This window comes from Anolis carolinensis, unplaced genomic scaffold (genome assembly GCF_035594765.1).
Source record: "Anolis carolinensis isolate JA03-04 unplaced genomic scaffold, rAnoCar3.1.pri scaffold_10, whole genome shotgun sequence".
In the NCBI taxonomy this organism is placed as follows: Eukaryota; Metazoa; Chordata; class Lepidosauria; order Squamata; family Dactyloidae; genus Anolis; species Anolis carolinensis.
In genome coordinates this window covers 4784003-4803874 of record NW_026943821.1, presented here as the reverse complement: position 1 = coordinate 4803874, position 19872 = coordinate 4784003, and the positions used below count along the sequence as shown (strand labels likewise).

General features: G+C 39.1%; 1 protein-coding gene across 1 annotated transcript in view; it reads left to right on the top strand.

Annotated features, from left to right (window-relative positions):
* The first annotated feature begins 300 nt into the window (after nt 1-300).
* The window catches only part of LOC134293782 (uncharacterized), a 30095-nt gene continuing 10523 nt past the window's right edge, over nt 301-19872 (top strand). Inside the window, exon 1 of the mRNA XM_062962427.1 lies at nt 301-661. The gene's annotated coding sequence lies outside the window, so the exon portion shown is untranslated. The remainder of the gene's footprint in view (nt 662-19872) is intronic.

Below are 19872 nucleotides of genomic sequence, written 5' to 3'. Positions count from 1 at the left end.
TCCTTCCTTCCTTCCTTCCTTCCTTCCTTCCTTCCTTCCTTCCTTCCTTCTTTTCATCCTTCCGTTCTTTCATCCTTTCCTTTTATCTTCCTTTTCTTTTTTCCATCCATCCCTTTTTCCTTCCTTCCTTCCTTCCTTCCTTCCTTCCTTCCTTCCTTCCTTCCTTCCTTCCTTCTTTTCATCCTTCTTTCCTTCCTTTCTTTCATCCTTTCCTTTCATCTTCCTTCTCTTTTTTCCATCCATCCCTCTTTCCTTTCATTCTTCCTTCCTTCCTTCTTCCTCCCTCCCTTCTCTTTCCCTTCCCTTCCCTGGAAGCTTTTAAACGGTGGCTGGATGGCCATCTGTCTGGGGTCCTTTGTCCTTTCCCTGCCTGGGTAGCAGAGGGGTTGGACTAGATAGCCCTTGGCGTCTCTTCCAGCCCTGTCATTCTAGGATTCCTTTCTTCCTTCCTTTCTTTCTCTCCCCCTTCCCTGTCCGCACTCCTCCTTCCTTTCTGCACACGGTTGCCATGGCAACTCTCAGGCAGGGATGGGAGGGTTTGCAGGCCTCATCATCACCATCTCTTCCTCCTCCTCCTCCTTCTTCTCCAGGCTGCTCAGTGTCTCCAGCGGATGGAAGAAGAGGAGGACCAGGACCAGGGGTGGAGCGCCGGTTGCATCAGGTAAGGAAGGGATGCAGACAGGGATGCAGGAGGATGTGGAGCTTGGAGGAGAAGAAGAGCCAGGTTCAGATGCACAAATGGACGTCAGTCATGGGCCAACTTGGGTCTTCTCTGTAGGTCTTTTGGACTGCAACTCCCACCATTCCTAACAGCCTCAGGCCCTTTCCTTTCCCCCCGCAGCCGCTTAAGCGGCTGCGGGGGGAAAGGAAGGGGCCTGAGGCTGTTAGGAATGGTGGGAGTTGCAGTCCAAAAGACCTACAGAGAAGACCCAAGTTGGCCATTGTTGTCTTCTTCTTTCTCCTTCCTTCATTCTTTGTCTTCCATCTCTTCATTCTTCTTTCTCTCCTTCTTCTTCCTACTTCATTGTTTCTTCATTCTCTTCCTTCTTTTTATTCTTCTTTTTCTTTTCTCCCGCTTCTTCCTTCTTCTCTTTCTCCTTCATTCTTTGTCTTCCATCTCTTCGTTCTTCTTCCTCTCCTCTTCTTTTCCTCCCTATTTCCTTTTTCTTCATTCTCTTCCTCCTGTTCTTTATTCTTCTCCTTCCTTCTTTTTCTCCCTTCTTTTCCCCCTCTTCTTCCTTCTTCTCTTTCTCCTTCATTCTTTGTCTTTCTTTCTCCTTCATTCTTTGTCTTCCATCTCTTTATTCTTCTCCTTTTTTTCTTTTCTCCCTCTTCTTCCTTCTTCTCTTTCTCCTTCATTCTTTGTCTTCCATCTCTTCGTTCTTCTTCCTCTCCTCTTCTTTTCCTTCCTATTTCCTTTTTCTTCATTCTCTTCCTCCTGTTCTTTATTCTTCTCCTTCCTTCTTTTTCTTCCTTCTTTTCCCTCTTCTTCTTTCTTCTCTTTCTCCTTCATTCTTTGTCTTCCATCTCTTTATTCTTCTCCTTTTTTTTCTTCCTCTACTTCCTTCTTCTCTTTCTCCTTCATTCTTTGTCTTCCATCGCTTCGTTCTTCTTCCTCTCCTCTTCCTCTCCTTCCTACTTCGTTTTTCTTCATTCTCTTCCTCCTGTTCTTCCTTCTCCTCTTTATTCTTCTCCTTCCTTCTTTTTCTTCCTTCTATTCCCCCTCTTATTCCTTCTTCTCTTTCTCCTTCATTCTCCATCTCTTCGTTCTTCCTCTCCTCTTCTTCTCCTTCCTACTTCATTTTTCTTCATTCTCTCCCTCTTGTTCTTCCTTCTCTTTATTCTTCTCCTTCTTTCTTTTTCTTCCTTTTCTTTCTCCTTCATTCTTTAGCTTCCATCTCTCCGTTCGTCTTTCTCTCATCCTCATTCCTACTTCCTTTTTTCTTCATTCTCTTCCTCCTGTTCTTCCTTGTCTTTATTCTTCTCCTTCTTTTTCTTTTCTCCCTCTTCTTCCTTCTCCTCTTTATTCTTCTCCTTACTTCTTTTTCTTTCTTCTTTCCCCCCTCTTCTTCCTTCTTCTTCATTCTTTGTCTTCCATCTCATCTTCTCCTCCCTACTTCATTTTTTCTTCATTCTCTTCCATCTCTTCGTTCTTCTTCCTCTCCTCTTCTTCTCCTTCCTACTTCGTTTTTCTTCATTCTCTTCCTCCCCTTCTTCCTTCTCCTCTTTATTCTTCTCCTTCTTTTTCTTTTCTCCCTCTTCTTCCTTTTCCTCTATATTCTTCTCCTTCCTTCTTTTTCTTTCTTCTCTTCCTCCTCTTCTTCCTTGTTCTCTTTCTCCTTCATTCTTCCATCTCTTCATTCTTCTTCCCCTCCTCCTTCCTACTTCATTTTTTCTTCATTCTCCCCCTCCTGTTCTTCCTTCTCTTTATTTTTCTCCTTTTTTGTTTTTCTTCCTTCTTTCCCCCTCTTCTTCTCTTTCTCCTTCATTCTTTGTCTTCCATCTCTTTGTTCTTCTTTCTCTCCTCTTCTTCTCCTTCCTACTTGGGTTTTCTTCATTCTCTCCCTCCTGTTCTTCCTTTATTCTTCTCCTTTTTCTTTTCTCCCTCTTCTTCCTTCTCCTTATTCTTCTCCTTTTTTTCTTTTTCTCCCTCTTCTTCCTTCTTCTCTTTCTCCTTCATTCTTTGTCTCCCACTTCTTTCTCATCCGCTTCCTTCTTTACGTTCTTCTCATTTTCCTCCCTTCCTTCGTTGTCTTGTCTCTTCCTCTTATTCCTTCTTCTCTTTCTTCTCCTTCTTTCTTCTTCCTCTCATTCCTCTTTGTCCATAAAAAGGTCTCCTAATATAAAACAATTCTTTAAAATGTGCCTCTTTCCTTCCAGCACAGCTTCCAACTCCACGTTTTTGGCTGTGAGATTTATTTTTAACTAGCTTGGGTACCCGGTGTTGCCCGGGTTATTTGAAAAAGTCAGTGTTTAATTGTACAAAATGCATAAGGTTGTGGGTGAACTACAACTCACATCATGCCATGTGAACCCCGAGAAACTCCATCAGTACTTAAAGTTTTATTATTATTTATTATTATTTGTGATGTTGGGCAAGTTTGCTCTAGATCAAGGGTCCCCAAACTTTTTAAGCCGAGGGCCGGTCCACAATCCTTCAGACTGTTGAGGGGCCGGATTATCATTTGAAAAAAAAATACAAACAAATTCTGATGCACACTGCACATGTCTTATTTGTAGTGCAAAAACAACAACAACAATGAAAGAACAATACAATATTTAAAAATAAAAATAATTTTAACCAACATACATTTATCAGGATTTCAATGGGAAATGTGCGCCTGCTTCTCGCTAATGAGATAGTCAAGTTAATTAGGGTTGTTGTTGTTGTTGTTGTTGTTGTTGTGTGCCTTCAAATCATTTCAGACTTTGGGCGAGCCTAAGTCTACAAAGGGGACTCAGAGTGGCTTACAAATTATATGTACATACAATATATTATATTATTAGCATAGCACAATATTAGCATTATATATTACTATATTGAACTATACCACTATACTGTAATATTATTAGTAATATTATATGTAATATAGAATATATAATTAATATTATTATATGGTATTATTATTAGTGTTATATTGTATTACATTATATGTATATACAATATATTATATTATAAAACTGAGGGCGGGGGCCAGGTAAATGACCTCAGAGGGCCGCATCCGGCCCCCGGGCCTTAGTTTGGGGACCCCTGCTCTAGATGCATCATGGGTGGGGTTGGGTGTGTAGGGTAAACTACAACTCCCACTATGTTGAGTCAGTCTCCTCAAACCCCTCCAGTAGGTTGTGTTAGTCATGGGGGTTTTGTGTGCCAAGTTTGGTCCAGATCCATCATCGGTAGAAGTCACAGATTCTCTGGTTATGGGTGAACTACAACTCCCAGAAAGGAAGGCCAGTTTCTCCCAACCCCTCCAGTATATTCAGTTGGTCATGGTGGTTCAGTGTGCCAAGTATGATCCAGGTCAGGGGTCCCCAAACTTTTTAAACAGGGGGCCAGTCTATAGTTTTTTAAAATAAAAATGAACAAATTCCTATGCACACTGCACATATCTTATTTTGAAGTTTTAAAAAAACCCAAACAGGAAAAAATACAGTCTCAATGCTAATATTATTAATCATCATCATCATCGTCGTCATCATCATCATATAAATAACTAGCTTTGCCCGGCCACGCGTTGCTGTGGCGAAGTACGGTGGTATGGGAAATAAAGTATTGAGGAATTGGTGGTAGTTAAGGTAAAGGGTCCCCTGGGCTGAGCGGGTTGCTAGGAGACCAAGTGAACAGAGCTTAGCCTTCTAACTGGCAGCAATTGGATAAAAACAATTATTCCTCTCCCTCTAATTAGGACTTTATTTTTCTTTTCTTTTTGTTGTATCAGCCTAGAGGCATGGATGAGGGGTTGTGCTGTCAATTTTCGAGGTTGTGGGGTGTTTACTTTTGTTGTTTTGTCCGCTGCCGTGATGCCATCACTCTTTTATATATATAGATAGATAAAGAGGGTTGGAAGAGACCCCTTGGGCCATTTAGTCCAGCCCCCTCCTGCCTTTGTCCACCAAAAGCACAAGTAAAGCACTCCTGACAGATAGCCACCCAGCCATAATAATAATAATAATGATAATAATAATACAAATAAAAATAATGAAGAGGGTTGGAAGAGATCCCTTGGGCAATTTAGTCCAACTCTCTTCTGCCTTTGTGCACCAAAAACACAAGCAAAGCTCCCCTGATAGATGGCCACCCAGCGTCAATGTTAATAATAATAATAATAATAATAATAATAATAATAATAATAATAATAATAATACAAATAAAAATAATGAAGAGGGTTGGAAGAGATCCCTTGGGCAATTTAGTCCAACTCTCTTCTGCCTTTGTGCACCAAAAACTCAAGCAAAGCTCCCCTGATAGATGGCCACCCAGCCTCAATGTTAATAATAATAATAATAATAATAATAATAATAATAATACAAATAAAAATAATGAAGAGGGTTGGAAGAGATCCCCTGGGCAATTTAGTCCAACTCTCTTCTGCCTTTGTGCACCAAAAACACAAGCAAAGCTCCCCTGATAATAATAATAATAATAATAATAATAATAATAATAATAATAATAATAATACAAATAAAAATAATGAAGAGGGTTGGAAGAGATCCCCTGGGCAATTTAGTCCAACTCTCTTCTGCCTTTGTGCACCAAAAACACAAGCAAAGCTCCCCTGATAATAATAATAATAATAATAATAATAATAATAATAATAATAATAATAATACAAATAAAAATAATGAAGAGGGTTGGAAGAGATCCCCTGGGCAATTTAGTCCAACTCTCTTCTGCCTTTGTGCACCAAAAACTCAAGCAAAGCTCCCCTGATAGATGGCCACCCAGCCTCAATGTTAATAATAATAATAATAATAATAATAATAATAATAATAATACAAATAAAAATAATGAAGAGGGTTGGAAGAGATCCCTTGGGCAATTTAGTCCAACTCTCTTCTGCCTTTGTGCACCAAAAACACAAGCAAAGCTCCCCTGATAGATGGCCACCCAGCCTCAATATTAATAATAATAATAATAATAATAATAATAATAATAATAATAATAAGGAAAGGCTCCAAGGCTTATGCAGGGAGGGAGAAGACAGGAGGGTGGGGGCCGGATAAATGCCTTCGAGGGGCCGCATGTGGCCCGCGGGCTGTAGTTTGGGGACCCCTGATCCAGGTCCATCATCAATGGGGCTCACAGTTTCTCCAGTTGTAGATGAACTACAACTCCCAGAAATCAAGGTCTATCCCTCTCAAACCACTCTAGTATTAAAATTTTGGCTTATCAGCTATGTGTGCATTGTCTTTTGAGTTCACGGTGCTCTCTAGATGTCGGTGAACTACAACTCCCCCAAATCAAGCTGAACCCCTCTCAAAGCTCTCAGGTATTTTTTTGCTTGTCATGAGTGCTCTGTGTGCCACGTATGCTCCAATTCCAGGGTGCTCATTGATTGCAGGTGAACTATACATCCCAATACTCACAACCCACTAGTATTCAAATTTGGGCACGTCGGATATGCATGCCGAGTTTGGTCCGGATCCATCATTTTTTGGATTCATAGATGTAATCTATATACAGTAGAGTCTCACTTATCCAACATAAACGGGCCGGCAGAACGTTGGATAAGCGAATATGTTGGATAATAAGGAGAGATTAAGAAAAAGCCTATTAAACATCAAATTAGGTTATGATTTTACAAATGAAGCACCAAAACATCATGTTATGCAACAAATTTGACAGAAAAAGTAGTTCATTACACATTAATGCTATGTAGTAATTACTTTATTTATGAACTTAGCACCAAAATATCACAATGCATTGAAAATATTAACTACAAAAATGCGTTCGATAATCCAGAACATTGGATAAGTGAGACTCTACTGTATATAAAAGGGTAATGAAATTTCGTCCTAGGACAAAACAACAAAACTACACATCCCAGAAACACTAAACTTGGCAGCACAACCCCTCATCCATGCCTCTACGTTCATACAACAAAAAGAAAACAAAAATAAAGTCCTAATTAGAGGGAGAGGAATAATTGTTTATATCCATTTGCTGCCAGTTAGAAGGCTACACTCCGCCCACTTGGTCTCCTAGCAACCCACTCAGCCCAGGGGACAGGCAGAGTTAAGCGTCACTTAGGCCTCTTCCACACTGCCTATAAAATACAGATTATCTGATTTGAACTGGATTATTTGGCAGTGTAGACTCAAGGCCCTTCCACACAGCTATATAACCCATTTATAATGGACTTAATGTCAGGGGAAAACCTTTACCCTTTACCTTAACTACCACCAATTCCTCAAGACTTTATTTTCCATACCACCATACTTCACCACAGCAACGCGTGGCTGGGCACAGCTAGTGTAATCTATATATATAAAATGATAAAGTTGTTTGCGCAGTGACTATAACAACAAAACTAAACATCCCAGAAATACGAAATTTGGCAACACAATGCAAAAGGCTTGCCTCCAGGTTACAACAACACAACCACACCACAAAACCACAATCCAGACCCACAAAACTCACAACAACGCATCATGCGATAACAACACAACTAAACGCCCCAGAAATACAAAACTTGGCAACACAATGCAAAAGCCTTGCCTCCCAGTTGTAACAACACAACCACACCACAAAACCACACAGGGCCCACAAAACTCACAACAACGCATCGTGACTATAACAATGCAACTAAACGCCCCAGAAATACGAAACTTGACAACACAACGCAAAAGCCTTGCCTCCCGGTTGTAACAACACAACCACACCACAAAACTACAATCCGGACCCACAAAACTCACAACAATGCATCGTGACTATAACAACACAACTAAACGTCCCAGAAATACGAAACTTGGCACACAACTAAATGCCCCAGAAATATAAAACTTGACAACACAACGCAAAAACCTTGCCTCCCGGTTGTAACAACACAACCACACCACAAAACCACAATCCGGACCCACAAAGCTCACAACAATGCATTGTGACTATAACACAACTAAACGCCCCAGAAATACAAAACTTGGCAAAACAATGCAAAAGCCTTGCCTCTCAGTTGTAACAATACAACCACACCACAAAACCACAATCCGGACCCACAAAACTCACAACAACGCATTGTGACTATAACAAATACAAAATTTGACAACACAACTCATCCACCTCCCCAATCCCTACATTCACACTTGGCCTCCAAAAAAACAATTACAATAATAACAATGACAACAACAACAACAAGAATCAACACCATCACAGGCAAGAAACAGCCAGGCACTGAGGCTGAGAGGCCAGTCAGTGCTACACTGGGCCTCCAAAAAACAATTCAGTAGCATCTAACTTATCCAACCTTCATGACCACTACAACAATAATAATAAACACCTACACAGGCAAAACAAAAAAAGACTATTGTACCACAATAAAAATATAAACCGCACTCAGCAGAATCAGACATTACAACTAACAACAAACCAAAGACAACAGGGATCTCAAGCAATTATCAATCAACACAAAAATTGAAGAAGGTAACAGACTTCAAATACTATTACTAATGTGAGTATAAAGAAGGTGGAGGTCACAGCATAAATACAACCTAATGTAGACTGACCAACACCACCAGACTCAGCCACAGCAACGCGTGGCCGGGCACAGCTAGTACGATATAATACTAATAATAATATAATTTGATAATATTAATAATATATTATATATTACGTGTAATATTACTAATAATATTACAGTATAGTGGTATAGTGCAGTAGAGTCTCGCTTATCCAACGTAAACGGGCCGGCAGAATGTTGGATAAGCGAATATGTTGGATAATAAGGAGAGATTAAGGAAAAGCCTATTAAACATCAAATTAGGTTATGATTTTACAAATTAAGCACCAAAACATCATGTTAGACAACAAATTTGACAGAAAAAGTAGTTCATTACACATTAATGCTATGTTGTAATTACTGTATTTACGAATTTAGCACCAAAATTTCATGATATATTGAAAACATTGACTACAAAAATGCGTTGGATAATCCAGAACGTTGGATAAGTGAGACTCTACTGTACTAATAATAATATAATTTAATAATATTAATAATTATATACCCTGTTTCCCCGAAAATAAGACATCCCCGGAAAATAAGACCTAGTAGAGATTTTGCTGAATTGCTAAATATAAGGCCTCCCCCAAAAGTAAGACCTAGCAAAGTTTTTGTTTGGAAGCATGCCCAACGAACAGAACACCAGAACATGCAGGATCGGTAAATGTATATACCATAAAGTGTTGTACATGGAAATATTGGTAGTAACAAGACATTCTTGATAGCATTCACAGTTTGTCTGGTTATGCTGGTTTGTGATGACAACTATTGTATAGTATATAATATATGTTTTTTTGTTCAACAATATATGTGCGTTCTTCTTCATGGAAAAATAAGACATCCCGTGAAAATAAGACCTAGCACATCTTTGGGAGCAAAAATTAATATAAGACACTGTCATATTTTCGGGGAAATTATATATTACGTGTAATATTACTAATAATATTACAGTATAGTGGTATAGTGCAATATAGTAATATGTAATGCTAATATTGTGCTATGCTAATAAAATAACTTATTGTATGTACATATTATTTGTAAGCCGCTCTGAGTCCCCTTTGGGATGAGAAGGGCGGGATATCAATGTAGTAAATAAGTAAATAAATAAATACATCCCAGTATCTACAACTCGGCAAATTCCCCTTAAAACCCAACAGTATTCAAATGTGGGCATATTGGGTCTGCATGCCAAGTTTGATCCAGATCCATCATTGTTTGGATTCATAGATGTAATGTCATACATTATAATACTAATAATAATATAATTTAATAATATAATAGTACTAATAATATTACAGTATAATGGTATAGTGCAATATCTATATATATAAAAAGGTAATGAAATTTTGGCCTAGGACAAAACAACAAAACTACACATCCCAGAAACACTAAACATGGCAGCACAACCCCTCATCCATGCCTCTAGGTTCATACAACAAAAAGAAAAGAAAAATAAAGTCCTAATTAGAGGGAGAGGAAGAATTGTTTTTATCCAATTGCTGCCAGTTAGAGGGCTAAGCTCCGCCCAGGGGACAGGCAGAGTTAGGCCTCACTTAGGCTTCTTCCACACTGCCTATAAAATACAGATTATAGATTTTAACTGGATTACAGTATATGGCAGTGTAGACTCAAGGCCCTTCCACACACCTATATAACCCATTTAGAATCTTATATTATCTGCTTTGAACTGGATTATCTTGACTCCACACTGCCATATAATCCACTTCAGTGGGCATTTTATCCAGCTGTGTAGAAGGGGCCTCATATAATCCAGTTCTAAGCAGATAATATAAGATTATAAATATAAGATGTAATAATTACTGTGGCATAATAATGTAAAGTCACACACTCTCTCTCAGCTCATGAAACATTCTCACCCAGTTGTCTCAAAACAAGTCCAAAGCAAGGATTTAAGATCCAGGTGAAAGACAGAACCCCAATATATATATATATACATTTACATCATCACTCATTTATCATCATTTTTCTTTCTTTCTTTTTTTCCCCCTCATATTAAATTCACATTACATTTTTAAAACTCCACTAGTTCACAGCGGCTTTCGTTGACCTTGGCTGTCCACTGGAATTCCATTATCTTTCTCTGGGCATTTCGCCTGAGTTTAACAAGAATGACAGGGAAGAAACATTCTAACAAACTTGTATCAGTTTTTTTTTTTTAAGACACAGTTAACAAGTTCATAACTTATCGTTTTTACCTTGGACTGTCTGCCAAGATTTTCCCACTATCTTTTTTGGCATGAGGCCCAGGTGCAAAAGAAAACTTTTTAAGAAAACAGCCTTTGTTTCTCAGAAGTAACAAGGAAAACTCTTTTGAAACACAATTTAACCTTTTAAACATTTCTCATAGAAATTATATGCTTAGTTTCCATTTATGCCAAGTAACTCAAAATAATTCCACTTTTCTTGCACACACAAAGTCCTCATCAAAGGCTCTCTTTTGTAAGACGGTCTCTGAACCTCAACAGAATTTTAACAGCCTCCCTCCCTTTTTCTGGCCTCTCTGCAGCTTGTCAGCAAAAGCAAACTAACAACACAGACAGACCCTCTTCGAATCAGATTTTTTCAACCGTAATAAAACATTTCTAGATATTTGTGCTCAACATTTTTTGTATAAATCTATAGACTCATTTTTTCATTTTCATTTCAATATTACCACGAAACATGCAGAACTTGAAACTCATTATTCCCCACACATGACAAAGAAATCAAACAGTTTTTTTTTTTCAAAAGGGTATGCCACCTTCCCTCTTTTCATTTTTTTTTTCCTTTTCTTTCCCCGGGAGTTGCAACTCAGTCTTGAATGGATTTGCATCCTCATGAGTCCTGCACGACTTGGTCTTGGGGCACCCTCACAAGTCTTGTTCTCTGGGGAATTCCTTCTACGGCTCTACTTGCAACTGAGCCGAAATTGTCTAACATACACTGTAATGGGGTGGTGGATTTGAACCCACTGCCTCCCATCCTGCCTAATAGAGGGGACTGCCTTGGCCTGGGCACCCGGACACTCAACGGTATGCGTCAGGAATCACAAGACAGAACCCCTTTCTACCTCCCTGGGAACCTTTGTGTGTCCCTCCCGGCGCCGGTGTTCCCTTAGTGTCTCATTTAACCACTATACTTGCCAGATTTCTGTAGACGTCGGACCAACCTTCGCCCCTGGACTTTTCCTGGATCCTTTCCTCCCGTCTGGTTTCTATGGAACCTCGCTGTCGTTGCGGCTCCCACCGTCGACCGGCGTTGGCATCAGAGGCAAGTACCGCAGACGGTCTTGCAATATTCAGGGAACCCTTCTCGTCTCACGGTAGTTGCCTCCGGCCCCCACCGCCAAGTTGGGACCGTCCCGCCAACGGGATCCGTCTCCGACCTCCTGGCCCGTCTTATTGTGGGATCACGTCGGTGTCACCAGAAAATGTAGCGGAAGCCAGACTTCCCCTCTTCTCGGCTTCTCGTGTGTCTGTGCGGACGCAGTGGAAGTAGGAGACAGACAACTGGAGTTTTTTTCCAAAGAAAGCAGTTTACTAAAGTTCCTGCAGCTGCAGAGGTTCATCCCACGCACAACTAGGTGCTGAAAAGGGAGAACCCCGCCGACAGGGTCAAGTGTCTATTTATACAATTCAATGGGTTCGGTTTACGACCGCCCACATATCAAACCATTGGTGCATATTTGTGGTGCAGTATTACATTTCATCATTACTTTCGTTTCTCTCAAAACACATGATTTCGGGGAAATCATGTGATAACCCATCGGCTGTGTACCTGGCCTGCTCGTACCTCCTTATATGGCCATTTCCTCCTACCCCTTCATTCCTGCCTTAATAATACAGAACAATATAATCTCTAAAATCAGGACAGTAAATAAAGAGCAACACTCTGAAAGCATAGGCCGCAGCAACGCGTGGCCGGGCAAAGCTAGTAGTAATATGTAATGCTAATATTGTGCTATGCTAATAAAATAACTTATTGTATGTACATATTATTCCCCTTAAAACCCACCAGTATTCATATGTGGGCATATTGGGTCTGCATGCCAAGTTTGGTCCAGATCCATAGTTGTTTTGATCCATATGCGCTCTGGATGTAGGTGAACTACAACTCCTATAAATCCCTCCAAAGATACACATACATATTTTCACTTTTATTATCTGCATGCATTTTCCATTTCTGACTTCATTACAAAGCTGTTCTTATCAACTCCGGCCCAGAAACCTTAGTGGGCCAATTAAAGCTTATGATTAAATCTGCATATTTCAAAACCTGCCTTTTTCGTGGGTGACTGGACTCTGCCTTCAGTAATGTGATTCATTATTTTTTTTATATATAATCTTCCCCAATGAAATCGCTCTTTTCCTGCGGGACCAAGTTAAATATAGCTCTGTCAGCAGCTTGGTTGGGCATTTCGTCGTCCTTATTATAACCCCGAAATTGGCCCGGATTTCTTCCTCCCTGCCTTTGATTCCAGCTAAACCGATTAAAAGGTCACAGCCCTCACGCCAACAGACGATTAAAAGATTTATTATAATCTGGATTAGTTTAACGGAGAGTAATTGGCTCTCAAAATCTATACGCATAATGAAAATATGCATATGTGTATGTGGCTGGGTATCCACTTCCACAAACAGCTCTCGCTCCCACTGCTCAGGAGACACCAATGGCCTTCCCGCCAATGACATTGTGGGTTATGGCGAGCACATTGAATATGTCCAAGAGCCTGTCAATGTCCTCCACAAACACCACCCTAGTCAAGGCTTTCATTGTAGATTTTCTGTGTTTCCTCCACCACAGACATCCCAGTGTTTCTGACTCTCTCCATTGGTGTGGAATTTGCATGACCCCGCCCACGGCCTCTACCTTAACCTTTTCCTATTCTTTCCTATGGCACACAGCAAACAGAGGAATTGATCAGCAACTGAACATACTAGAGAGGTTTGGGGAGAATTCACCATGATTTATAGGACTTGTAGGAACTGGGATGTATAGTTCACCTACAGTCTAAGAGCACTCTGAACTCCACCAACGATGGACCTGGAACTAACTTGGCGCACAGAACCACCACGACCAAAAAACAAGTACTGGAGGTCTTTGGAGGGATTTATAGGAGTTGTAGTTCACCTACATCCAGAGTGCACTATGAACCCAAACAATTTATTTATTTCGTGTCAAAAGCATTGTACAACAAATACATTTCAAATAATGGAAATTAAAAAAAAGAAAAGAAATCACAAGCAACTAAATAGTTTTGGACCAAAAGCGGGCAACAGCAACCGCATTGTCCGTAGCTTTAAACAAGTCCTCCTCCGTACATGAGGCAGGGCATTGTGGGCAAGCATACATATGCGGAGTTGTTTGTTCAGCTCCACAGTCACACAAGGTGGAGGATTCCTCCAGGTAGTGCCACCTTGCCAAGTTGTCTTTTGATCTGCCCACTCCACTTCTGAGTCTGTTCATGGACTTCAAAGTTGCCCATTCCTGGTTTGTCCCTGGAGGAAGACCCTCTTGGGGGGCCATCCAGTTAGAATTGCCAGGTTTAGCTGCCCAGAGGGACACCTTTGCTGTTGCTGGAGGAACATCAAGAGGAGGGGTGGTTCTCATGAAGCCCTTCCTTGATTTGAGTCTGGTGGGAGGAGGCTGATAGCCATGCAGTGGGTGGCTTTCACAATGTTCGACCTTTTTTCTCTCACCGTTAGCAGCAAATTCCCGTCGCACGTCAGGAGGGGCAATGCCAGCTAACTTGTAGAGTTTATCAACAGGTGTAGGTTTAAGGCATCCCGTGATGATTCTGCATGTTTCATTCAGTGCTACCGTGTTTCCCCGAAAATAAGACCTCCCCAAAGAATAAGACCTAGCAGGGTTTTGGGGGGATTGCCAAATATAAGGCCTCCCCTGAAAGTAAGACCTAGCAGCTAAGGCTGCAGCAGAGTTCCATTGGGAAGCATGGCTGCAGGGCAGAAGCAGCACACATACATACACAGGAGGGAGGGAAAGTGCTTGCTTTCTGTGCCTCCCTCCCTCCCTGCCTTGCCTTGCCTGTCCCCCAGCCGAGGCTTGAAAACCTTCCGTGGCTGCTGCCTGCGCTGCCGTTTCTTCCTTCTCCGTCCTGGCCATGCTGGCCATGCTCTCTTCTTCCCAGAGGCTTCTGATTGGCTCCTGGAGCCAGGGCAAGGGAGGGTGGGAGGGAAGGAAGAGGGCTTTCCACTCGTCCCCAAGGCTTCGCTCCTTAAAGGTACAGGACGCATTGGGATTCTCCACTCATCCTTATTCCTATCCTATGCCATGAAACTGATTATTTTATACTATTATTCTATTGCCATATTATTATCATCATATTCTGTTACTATTATTATATCCCATTATTATATTATCCTATTAATATATTTTAAATCATTATATTATATTTTTCTATTATTATTATATCATTATATTATTATTCTATTATTATTCTATTATATTTTCATATTATTATATTATTATTCTGTTATTATTAAATTCCATTTTATATTACCCTATTAATATATTTTATATCATTATATTCTATACTATTATTCTATTATATTATCATATTATTATTTTATTATTATTAGAATATTCTGTTATTATTATTATATTCCATTTTATATTATCCTATTAATATATTTTATATCATTCTATTCCATTCTATTATTCTATTATATTATCCTATTATTATTATATTATTATGCTATTCTGTTATTATATCCCATTATTATATTATCCTATTAATACCATATTATTATCATTTTCTGTTATTATTATATCCTATATTATATTATCTCATTAATATATTGTATATCATTATATTATTATTATATTATCATATTATTATTATAGTATATTATATTAATCATCATTCATGACTACATTGAAACTAGAATAGAGAGAAATCAGCGTGGAAACCTTGTGAAACCTAAATTACAAGAGGTACCATAGATTGTTGTACATGTAAATAATGGTAGTAACAAGAAATTCTTGATAGGATTCATAGTTTGTCTGGTTATGCTGGTTTGTGATGACAACTACTTTACAGTATATAATAAATGTTGATTTTGTTGTTATAAATGTGAGCTCTTCTTCATGGAAAAATAAGACATCCCCTGAAAATAAGACCTAGTGCATTTTTGGGAGCAAAAATTAATATAAGACCCTGTCTTATTTTTGGGGAAACAGGGTATGTCCACCTGCTTTGCATGGGCAGACTTGTGCCAAACAGGACAGGCAGACTCTGCAGTTGAGAAAGACAAGGCCAGGGCTGATGTTCTTACTACTTGTGGGTCTGCTCCCCATGCACTGCCAGTCAGTTTCCGCAGGATGTTATTGCGTGCAGCTACTTTGTGCTTGGTGTTCATGCAGTGTTTCCTATATGTTAGTGTTCGGTCTAAGGCAGGGGTCCCCAAACTAAGGCCCGGGGGCCGGATGCGGCCCTCCAAGGTCATTTACCTGGCCCCTGCCCTCAGTTTTATAATATAATATTTTATATCAGTTTTAATAATATAATATATTGTATATACATATAATATTGATAATAATCTTATTATTATCTTACAATATAATACTAATAGTAATACCATATAATAATATTAATTATATGGTATATATTACATCTATATATATAAAAGAGTGATGGCATCACGGCGACCCACAAAACAACAAAACTACAGGCCCCCCAACCTCGAAATTTGACAACACAACCCATCATCCACGCCTCTAGGTTGATACAACAAAAAGAAAAGAAAAATAAAGTCCTAATTAGAGAGAGAGGAATAATTGCTTTTATCCAATTGCTGCCAGTTAGAGGGCTAAGCTCCTCCAACTTGGTCTCCTAGCAACCCAATAAAAAATAATAAAAAACACTAAAAATTAATACAATAAAATACTATAATAACATAAAATATCTAAAAATAATACAAGAAAATAATAAAATATAATCAATAAAAATATAACTTACAATAAAATTAATAAAAAATTGCAAATAACGTCAAATAAAAATTACACAACAATTTTTAACCAATACCACCACCACTTTGCCACAGCAACGCGTGGCCGGGCACAGCTAGTATAATATAATAGTATAGTGGTATAGTTCAATATAGTAATATATAATGCTAATATTGTGTTATGCTAATAATATAATATATTGTATGTACATACAGCTGCTCTGAGTCCCCTTCGGGGTGAGAAGGGTGGGATATAAATGTAGTAAATAAATGCAGTAAATAAATAAATAATTTTAGACTTAGGCTCGGCCAAAGTTTGACATGACTTGAAGGCACACAACAACAACATCAATCCTAATTAACTTGACTATCTCATTGGCCAGTAGCAGGCCCACACTTTCTATTGAAATCCTAATAGGTTTATGTTGGTTAAAATTGTTTTCATTTTTAAATATTGTATTCTTTCGTTGTTGTTGTTGTTGCACTACAAATAAGACATGCGGTATGCGTAGGAATTTGTTTGTATTTTTTTTCAAATGATAATTCGGCCCCTCAACAGTCTGAAGGATTGTGGACCGGCCCTCTGCTTAAAAAGTTTGGGGACCCCTGGTCTAAGGTGACACCAAGGTATTTAGGATGAAAACAGTGTTCGAGCTCTTGGCCTTCCCAAGTAACTTTCAGTTTCCTGTTGGCTTCGCGGTTACGTAGGTGGAAAGCACACACTTGTGTCTTGGCAGGGTTGGGCTTCAGGTGGTTCTCTTTGTAGTAGCTGGAGAGGTCTTTCAAGGCATTGGTGAGTTGCTTTTCAACTGTTTCAAAATCTTTTGCTTGTGTTGTAAGGCCAAGGTCATCTATATATATAAAAGAGTGATGGCATCAGGGCAGTGGACAAAACAACAAAACTACAGGCCCCCCCAACCTCGAAATTTGACAACACAACCCATCACCCATGCCTCAGGGTTGATACAACAAAAAGAAAAGAAAAATAAAGTCCTAATTAGAGGGAGAGCAATAATTGTTTTTATCCAATTGCTGCCAGTTTAGAGGGCTAATCTCTGCCCACTTGGTTGCCTAGCAACCAGCCAAGGGACAGCCAGGTTTCAGTTAGGGGACAGGCGGATGTAGGCCTCACTTAGGCTTCTTCCACAGATTATCTAATTTGCACTGGATTATATGGCAGTGTAGACTCAAGGCCCTTCCACACAGCTATATAACCCATTTATAATCTTATATTATCTGCTTTGCACTGGATTATCTTGACTCCACACTGCCATATAATCCACTTCAGTGTGCATTTTATCCAGCTGTGAAGAAGGAGCCTCATATAATCCAGTTCTGAGCAGATAATATAAGATTAGAAATATACAGTAGAGTCTCACTTATCCAACGTAAACAGGCCGGCAGGATAAGTGAATATGTTGGATAATAAGAAGGGATTCAGGAAAAGCCAATTAAACATCAAATTAGGTAATCGTTATACAAATTAAGCACCAAAACATCATATTATACAACAAATTTGACAGAAAAAGTAGTTCCATGCGCAGTAATGCTATGTAGTATTTACAGTAGAGTCTCACTTATCCAACACTCGCTTATCCAACATTCTGGATTATCCAACACATTTTTGTAGTCAATGCTTTCAATATATTGTGATATTTTGGTGCTAAATTCATAAATACAGTAATTTCTATATAGCATTACTGTGTACTGAACAACTTTTTCTGACAAATTTGTTGTCTAACATGATGTTTTGGTGCTTAATTTGTAAAATCATAACTTAATTTGATGTTTAATAGGTTTTTCCTTAATTCCTCATTATCCAACATATTCGCTTATCCAACGTTCTGCCGGCCCGTTTATGTTGGATAAGTGAGACTCTACTGTACTGTATTTACAAATTTACCACTAAAATATCACAATGAATTTAAAACACTGACTACAAAAACATTGATTATGAAAAGGCAGACTGCGTTGGATAATCCAGAACATTGTATAAGCGAATGTTGGATAAGTGAGATTCTTCTTTAATATGAAATAATTACTGGGATAGAATAATGCAGAACAATATAATCTCTAAAACCAGGACAGTAAATAAACAGGGGAATTCCACACAGGAAACAATCAGGGCCAGCTAACACCTCCCAACAAAGTATTCCCATCATCAAAGTCTGGCAAATCCTCTGATTTCTCAGGGCCACAGACAGTAGAAGCACATAAAATATCGCAAACAACACCACTCTGAAAACAAGGGAATTCCAGACAGGAAACAATCAGGGCCAGCTAACACCTCCCAACAAAAAATTCACTCAGGGAGGAAACAGCCAGGCTTTAAAGCAGCATTCATACTTGCCTCCAACAAACAAAAAAACCCAATCAGAAATATTGTATATTCACAACCTTTAGGAAATAATATCCCCTGATGGCGCAGCGTGTTAAAGCGCTGAGCTGCTGAACTTCTGGACCGAAAGGCCACAGGTTTGAACCTTTACCCTTGACCTTACCTACCACCAATTCCTCAATACTTTATTTCCCAGACCACCAGACTTCGCCACAGCAACGCGTGGCCGGGCACAGCTAGTCAGCATATATAAAGCTCTTTGTGAGTGGTGGTTGTGGCTGGTTCGTGAAGATGTTAAATAAGGTCGGTGCAAGAACGCTGCCTTGGGGTAAACCATTCTTTGGCCTCCTCCATCTGCTTTTCTGGCCCTGAAACTCCACATAGAAGCTGCGGTTTTCTAAGAGGGTCTGGACCAGGGGTCCTCAAACTTTTTAATCCGAGGGCTGGTCCACAATCCTTCAGACTGTTGAGGGGCCGGATTATCATTTGAAAAAAAAAAAAACCAAACAAATTCCGATGCACACTGCACATGTCTTATTTGTAGTGCAACAACAACAAGAACAATGAAAGAACAATACAATATTTAAAAATAAAAACAATTTTAACCCAACATACATTTATCAGGATTTCAATGGGAAGTGTGGTCCTGCTTCTGGCCAATGAGATAGTCAAGTCAATTAGGATTTTTGTTGTTGTTTTTGTTGTTGTTGTTGTTGTGTGCCTTCAAGTCATTTCAGACTTTGGGTGAGCCTAAGTCTAAAATGTATTTATTTATTATTTATTTATTTACTGCATTTATTTACTACATTTGTACACACCCTTCTCACCGCAAAGGGGACTCAGAGTGGCTTACAAATTATATGTACATACAATATATTATATTATTAGCATATTATTATTAGCAACAATATTAGCATTATATATTACTATATTGAACTATACCACTATACTGTAATATTATTAGTAATATTATATGTAATATAGAATATATAATTAATATTATTATATGGTATTATTATTAGTGTTATATTGTATTACATTATAATATTATTATCAATATTATATGTATATACAATATATTATATTATAAAACAGAGGGCGGGGGCCAGGTAAATGACCTCGGAGGGCCACATCCGGCCCCCGGGCCTTAGTTTGGGGACCCCTGGTCTGGACGGTTTTTGTAAAGTCAAAGTCCCGGGTGATATGGTAGACTTTATGCAGCATTTTTCTATGTTGCACCGTGTCATAGGCTGCCGTAAGGTCCACAAAGACTGTTCCCATAATGCAGCCTTTCTCGTAGCCTTCCTTGATATACTCAGTCCGATGAAGAATTTGACCTGTACAGTTTTTC